The 7621-nt window shown below is 39.1% G+C and overlaps 1 long non-coding RNA gene across 1 annotated transcript in view; it reads right to left on the bottom strand.

Annotated features, from left to right (window-relative positions):
- LOC116697195 (uncharacterized) overlaps window positions 1-7621 on the bottom strand; it is a 21745-nt gene that overhangs the window by 2384 nt on the left and 11740 nt on the right. Inside the window, exon 2 of the long non-coding RNA XR_004333960.1 lies at window positions 2873-2877. This is a non-coding gene — a long non-coding RNA (uncharacterized LOC116697195). The remainder of the gene's footprint in view (window positions 1-2872; window positions 2878-7621) is intronic.

Here is a 7621-nt window from a genome sequence, read left to right as displayed (position 1 = left end):
CCATCACACACACACAAATTAAAAGTGTGGTTTTCTAAAACTGTGGTTTCCATTCCTAATCCTGGGGCATATGACTGCGGTAGTCACAGGGATTTATCAGCTCTGGCTCTGAATGCCAGTGATAAAAACATGACATGCGACTCGGTGTCACCTTAACCCCAAATTCTGTCTGTGTCCACGCAAGCAGCGCTGAACATGGTTCCCAATTAGTTGGCACTCAGTTTGAAAGAGACACCTAAAATGTAAGACATATAACAAAAAAGAAGCCAAAAAGTTTAAAAAAGTCTTTTTTGAAAACAAGCGGTTGGGAAATGGGTTGTATTGATGTTTCTCTTGTTTCATTCAAACAGTGCAATCCAGACACCAAATGTATTAGTTACATTTGAAACAATTTGGGCCCCAAAGAAGAAGACCTAAATGATTCCATTTAAACAATGCTCCTACAGTGTTGCATGACAAGAAAGAATACTGCTGAAAAACAGTTGGATTTTGAATTTGTTTTCCAGTCCAGAAAAGCGTAAGGGACCCTTGATTGTTACTGAACCAAAACGTTTTGATTGGGAAGCCGTTTTTCTTTAGGCCGTTTGCAGTCCACTCAGTGGTCAGATTGAAGAGGTTTAGACTGTGATTTTTCAGTCCAAAGTATGTTCAGTTGACATTACATGATACAATTTAATAAACTTACCTTCTATTTCTATTGTGAAGTTTGAGGAAGAGCTTTGCTAAAGCAACACGTTGCCCATTTGTTACAAGTTGCTTCTAACCAAAAAAAAGGAAGCTCACACAAATATATACTTTGTTTGGCCAAACTAGAAACTAACTTAACGTCAATGCAAACAAGAAAATCAGTAATATCAGTTATATCACGAGTGTATGGGTGAATGTGCAAAAGAAAAGATAAAAGATAAAGGCAAAAACGAGGGGTGGTATGTGGTGATGTGGGGAAAGAAGTGACCAGAGCAGAGTTGGCAGAAATCTTAAATTCATGTGAGCTAGTCTGAACAGGTGTGCTACATCTCGTGACGATCCTGGCCTTAGCTCGGCCTACGGGGACTCTAGAAGAAAATGAATAGTTGTTCGAGAGAAACCAGGTCTGCACAGAATCGATCACTGGCGATCGCTGCCCAATGCATGCCGGTTAGATTTGTGTCCGATTTGATCCCGACTTCCTCTGACGTCATACACATGTGGGCAACAATAACCTCACAAGATCAAGGCGGCCAGAGGTTTGAGACGCAGGCAGCGCAGTTGCTTTTTATCGACTGCAAGACCCAGGACATGCTGGGAAACGCCGGCCTCTCAGCTGATTTAACAGCCGATTGGTTCAGAATCGATTCAACATGACATTTCATATAAACTTTTTATTGTTTTTGAATTGGATGGATTTTATTTGATAGTTGTCTGATTTAAAGGCTTCAACATCAGAGAGACTAAATCTGTTCAGATTTCGGATCATCTACAGTTTGTTGTTTATTAAAATCAGCAACAGATTGCATGTAGAGCATTTTCACAACTACTCTGTCATAATCAAAACAACTGGAGACTGTGTACCAGCTGATATATGGGTCTGATATCATTTTATTAAATCGGAATCGGACCTAACAGGATGTAAGTGTTTCTGTGACTTCCTGTTCAGCCTGAAGGCTGCAGGAAACGGCTGTAATCTCTCCGATTTGACAGCGGATTTTTGTCACCGCCCCCGGCTGCTGCCACCTGCTCTCATCAACTCTACAGGCGAGGCGCGGTTTGTCTCCAACGAGCCCAATAACACACATACACCAAATCAACACAACAGACAACCACAAGGTCATTATTGAAACACAATGGTACAACTGGGAAGCCACTTTTTGCAGTCTACTCACTGGTCATATCTAAGAGTTTTAAACTGTAATTAGTCAGTCACAAATCCAATTCTAATGGTGCTTACCTTCTATGTCTATTATGAAGTTTTAAGAAGAGATTTGCTAATATGGAGGATATATTTATTCACAATTCAAATTGAAAGTCCAAAGAGAAAATTAAAAGAGATTGAATTTAAAATGTTATTTTATTACGCTACTTGGAATAATCACGCAATTGAGTTTAAAAAAGGAAACTGAAAAGGCAAAGTTTAATTAAATGATAATATGAAAATGGAAAGTGACAACGTAAAAACATAAAAAGTCAAATTTAAAATGCGAAGCTTAAATATGCTCAAAATGAAATCTTAAATTGAAAGATGACATTGAAAATAACAATGGAAATAAGAGAGGCAGAGAGTTCAGACCTTCCCATCAGCCTTTGGACCACGCCTCCTCATTTACTTACACCTTTGAAACGCCAAAAAGGAGAATCTTAAAATGTCAAAGGGCAATTGCCAAATGTCAAATTCAAAAGACTAAACGGCAAAGGCCAAAATAAAGCTATTAGTTTTTTTTCTATTTGGGATTTTAATTTAAGTATTTCCATTTAAGCCTTTCCATTTCACATTCAAGGTTTCTCTTTTCTTATGTCAATTGCGAGTATTCAATGTCATCTTTCAATTTAAGATTTCAGTTTGAGCATTTACATTTAAGCTTTGCATTTTAAATTTGACTTTTTACATTGTCACTCTACATTTTTAAATTGGCATTTCACACTTTCAATCTCAGTTTCCTTTTACTTTTTTTTAAATTCAATTATGGCACGATTCAATTATGGTATTAAAAAAATTCAAATAATTGAAATTGGACTTTCAATTTGAATTGTGAATAAATATATCCTAAAGCAACAAGTTGCCTGTTAATTCCAGCTTGATAAAGGCTGCATTATTGTACACTGACACTGAAATAGCATTGAGAAGCTTCCAGTTTCTTTTATCAATGGATGCTGATTTCTTTTATTCTAATTGAACTGTTGCTCAGAGGGATCTTTGCTTCTTTCTGCCCTTTCAACTGTCAGTCTAGTTGTATAGCATAGTGTACAGTATTTTGTTTTCCACGTAGAAAACAAACCCTTTATACAAAATAGATTATAGGTATAAAATTGCATGCAGCAGCAAGACATTAAAAGCATTATAAAAAGCATTTGCACGATTGAACAAATGCCAACATTCACAGTGTAATGCAAACCGTGATTGCGAGTACAATAACATCTATTTGAAAGACCAATCAAACATATACTACTGAATAGCCAATGTTAGAACTACTGAAGTAAGCATTTGCAGCAGGAGATTCCAAACTTTTGAACGGTAATGTTGTTGGGCCAATCAGGAGACCTTTTGTTGGCATCATTATCAGCTTCTTTAGGGGACAAAACAGGAAGTACACATGCACTGTTGTGCAGTAGCTTACAGTTATAATATATAGGGAGATATATGGAGGAAGAGAATAGAAAGCAAAGAACGAAGAACACAGCAATTGGGAGTCCCAGGGTGACTGGGTCTAATTGAAATGAATTCTGACTGAAGCAATGACTTTAATGACATTTTGAATCCAGGACTGGAGTAATGACACAGAAAAAGCCCAGAGGGAGAACGGCACTTTAAGTGAGAGGGAGAAAGGGAGCCAAATGAGACATAAGGAGAGAAGAAAAAGAATAGAGAGACAGAGATACAAAAAGGGAGAGGTTGGAGAGGTTAGGTTTGGAGAGAGGGTATTTATTATGAGAGCCAGGGGAGACAGAGAAATCCGGAGAGACACATAGAGAAAGAGACAGACAGATAGAGACAGACCGGTTTCAAAACAGAAGAGACTTTAAAAAGACATCCAGGGAGAGAAGAGGTTTTTCTTTATCCATTTCATCAGGCTGTCAAGCAGTTTCTCTTTTTAGTTTATTTCCCAGACTGCAAGACACTGTTGATAGGTCAACCTTATGAAGTCACTCTGAAACTCAGTCAAACCAACTGAGGCCTCACCACCACAGAATATGGTAAGACGCCATTCTGTCATAAAATATTAATCACTTAATGACATATTCATAAGCCTAAACTCTAATATTTCTTTTCTTTGAAGGGATTATATTACCACATAGTCGCTGGTATTACGTTTCAATGTATTCACAAATCACATCTTTGAGGTGATTTAAAAGAAGCAAAATGCAATGGAGATTCCAAAGTATCCATGGAGAAAAGTATTTCTTACCTGTTACAACCACAAGTTGGTATGGCGGATTGGGGGGTATAGGATAAATCCAGATGACATTGCTAAATGTGGAAGCCTAAATTTAGAGTCCAAGACAAAATTAAAAAAAATCTGCTAGCCGTAGCAAAAAGGAAACCAAAATACTAAACCTCACCAGAGCTTCCTGGTAAGGGGTTACGATACAAAACAATTTAAAATAATGGACTGATCAATACCTTTAAAGGTCCCATTGCATGAAAAGTTTCACTTTAACATTAATATGCGTTCCCCCAGCCTGCCCATTTCCTATTTTTACAAAAAAGTCTTTTATGGAGCCCTAACGTGAGCTACAAGGTAATGGCGCCTTTTAAACATTGTTTCTTTAGAAATAAACAACGCACAACAGAGTCTTGAAACGCTTCAGATGTAATGTTATGGCTGTCCAAGTGACGTCCAAAATGAATGGTAGTCAATGGAATGCTAACGACGGGTGATGGCTTGTTAGCATCAAAAAGGTTTAAAGAGAAACGTCTTGCTGTAAGATTTGTTTAGTTTACACGCTGCTCAGCACCACAGGATTCAGGCACACTTGGGGTTCCACTGAGTAGCCTACGAGGGAGCACCGCCACCCGGATAGCGTCACTAGTGACCAAGATAAAGCCAGTGGTTCCTCCGGCTACGAGGTGGAACAGTCTGTGACCAACCACTGTTGATCGGCGCAGTTCTATCGTTCGAGTAACACAGGGAGAGACAATCTCTGGCTCACGTTTTGTTGTTAAAGGGAGTGAGTACAACCCATCACGTGTCAACATGAACGTCAACAGGCCTGCAACAGGGTTTTTAGGTTTTTAGGTTTTTATTGTACGTTAAGTGACCAGTCACGTCAGGGTATTGATCAGTTTGCAAATGTTAGAGACATAAGTTGCAACTACTCTGTAACCATGCTACAGACAAGTAGGGTCAATGTTGATTGTGTTATGATAGTACAGTTGTGTTTTGTAATACTGACTCCAGCTCCACTTACTGATTAGTATAACCTTTATACTGTAGGGGGGTTTAATCTATCCTGTTAAGCAGGCTTAACAGGTGAGAACCATACCCTAGGATCCAGGTTACACTAACACTCCTCTGAGGCAAAAGAGGGTTACAGAATTCTACAGATGATTCTACAGAATCTATGAAATTTACAAAAAGAAAACACAATCTGGCTCACCTAGTAAGAGTGTTTGCCCCATGTTGGCTAAGTATTGCATCAATCAAACCTGCGGCCCTTTGCTGCTTATCATCCCCCCCATCTCTCTCCCCCTTTTATGTCTATATACTGTCACTTTAAAAAAGGGAAAAGCCCCAAAAAATAGTCTTTACATTTATTTAGGGATTCATTTCTAACTGAATGCTCAAGAGTTCACCAGCACATCAGAGAAAGAGTCCCATTGGTTCATTTACATGATGAATAATGAGAACATCAGTGAAACATTAATGAGACCTTGACAGTGACGCCTGACAAAATGTGAAGTGAAAGGTTGATACAAACATTTAATTGTATCTTCAGCAGCGTGGAAAATGCCCACAAATGAAAGCTGACACTGCACACTTCATCCTCATAATGATCATGTCATTTGATATTAAAAGGTAATATGAGTATGCGGCCAAAACATAAAACACAGTGTTGCTGTCCAAATTTAACACAAGACTGTGAACAATATGTAAGGGATAATGTAGAACGTTACAGAGTTGTTAGGACCCAAAGGTTATTATAGTTGTTGTTATGAAAGACAAAGGCAAAAACTAAGGACATTTACTCGATAACTTTATTTTATTTTTGTTAGTTTTTCAAATAGATATTACAGTTTTAGTTAGTTACCGTTTTTTTGTAATGCAGTCCCAAATGCGGTTCAGTAAATATTTTTATTTAACAAAAAAAAATAAAAATAAAAAATGTCCAGAGGTAACACAAAAAATAAACAAAAGGCGGGAAAACACAAGACAGGAAATAAAACCAGACAAGATAAGACAGAACTAGAACACTACAAAATAAAACCAGAAACAACAACAACAGAATTTCAAAACCACAACATAAATCAATAATCTGACAAAAAATATTTATTTAAAAAGGAGTTTATTGATTTAAATACGATTGTGTTGCTTCCGCTAAAGGAAATACTCCATCCTGTCTCTACGGTTGGAATCCTGCGTTCATAGCAACGTAAACTCAGCTGTATATTTTATGAGTTGGGCTGTTGGGGAGCTACCATGCTGTCACTATAGCTATAGGTGGACAAATGACCTAGCTGCTGTTTTAATCACTGCAGGAATTGACACATTAGCTGAAGCGTTGTAAGGAGCTAGCGGGCAATCAGCTGCTCTAATTTACATGAAACTGAACATTTCCGTTGTTGGTGAAGTGAGACACGGTGAATGGCTTCTTTGGGAATATTAATGTTGACGTTTATGTAATCATTCATCTTGTTTCCTTTTTGCAAAGCCGCTTCAGTTGATATATCTGCAATGTTAAACATGTTGCAATGTTAGCTAACTAATAGCGTTGTTGTCCCTACGGCTTTATATAAGATCTGGTGTCATTGTTTGAATTGGAGGGAAAGAGTGGATCCACGCTTCCCTACTTTTTGCCACAGCTGATAAACTATCCAGACTTTTTCATTGGATTGATAGCTGTGTCCAGAGTGAACAGAATTGCATCCATGGCAATGCTCTGCTTTGCATGGCAACGGTGTATTATGCTTAGCAATGTTCTGGTATCAAGAAAAAAAAAGACCACAGAATGACTTACAATTTAACCAAGCAATGTAATAAGTAAGAGATAATGTAGAGCGAGGTGGTTGTTATAGCAAATACAACCCCTACACGTGTCTAGGACTTGAATCACCCTGAATGATTTGAAACGTTAAACATATTGCAATTTAGCTAGCTACCTAAGCTAAAACATTAGCGTCACTGTCCACGTTTGGACCATAGACAGGCAAAGCAGCGGGTGTGGGAGAAGTTCGGAGAAGACATGGAGAAGCACTTTCGGTCGGCCCTCAAGGTGCTTCTTGAAAACCATTCGCCACCTCAGGAGAGGGAAGCGGGGAATCATCCAAGCTGTATACAATAAGGATGGGATGTTGTTGACCTCAACTGGGGAGGTAATAGAGCGGTGGAAGGAGCACTTTGAGGAACTCCTAAATCCAGCTGACACGCCCTCTGTGGTAGAGGCAAAGCTGGAGGATGATGGGGGATTGTTGTCAATTTCCCTGGTGGAAGTCGCTGAGGTAGTCAAACAACTCCACAGCGGCAAAGCCCCAGGGATTGATGAGATCCGTCCAGAAATGCTGAAAGCTCTGGCTGTGGAGGGGCTGTCTTGGTTGACACGCCTCTTTAACATTGCGTGGAAGTCTGGGATGGTGCCTAAGGAGTGGCAGCCCGGGGTGGGGGTTCCCCTCTTCAAAAAGGGGGACCAGAAGGTGTGTGCCAATTACAGGGTTATCACACTTCTCAGCCTCCCGGGTAAAGTCTACTCCAAGGTGCTGGAAAGGAGGGTT

Source organism: Etheostoma spectabile, chromosome 10 (genome assembly GCF_008692095.1).
Source record: "Etheostoma spectabile isolate EspeVRDwgs_2016 chromosome 10, UIUC_Espe_1.0, whole genome shotgun sequence".
Classification (NCBI taxonomy): Eukaryota; Metazoa; Chordata; class Actinopteri; order Perciformes; family Percidae; genus Etheostoma; species Etheostoma spectabile.
This window is presented reverse-complemented; position numbering and strand designations above follow the sequence as displayed.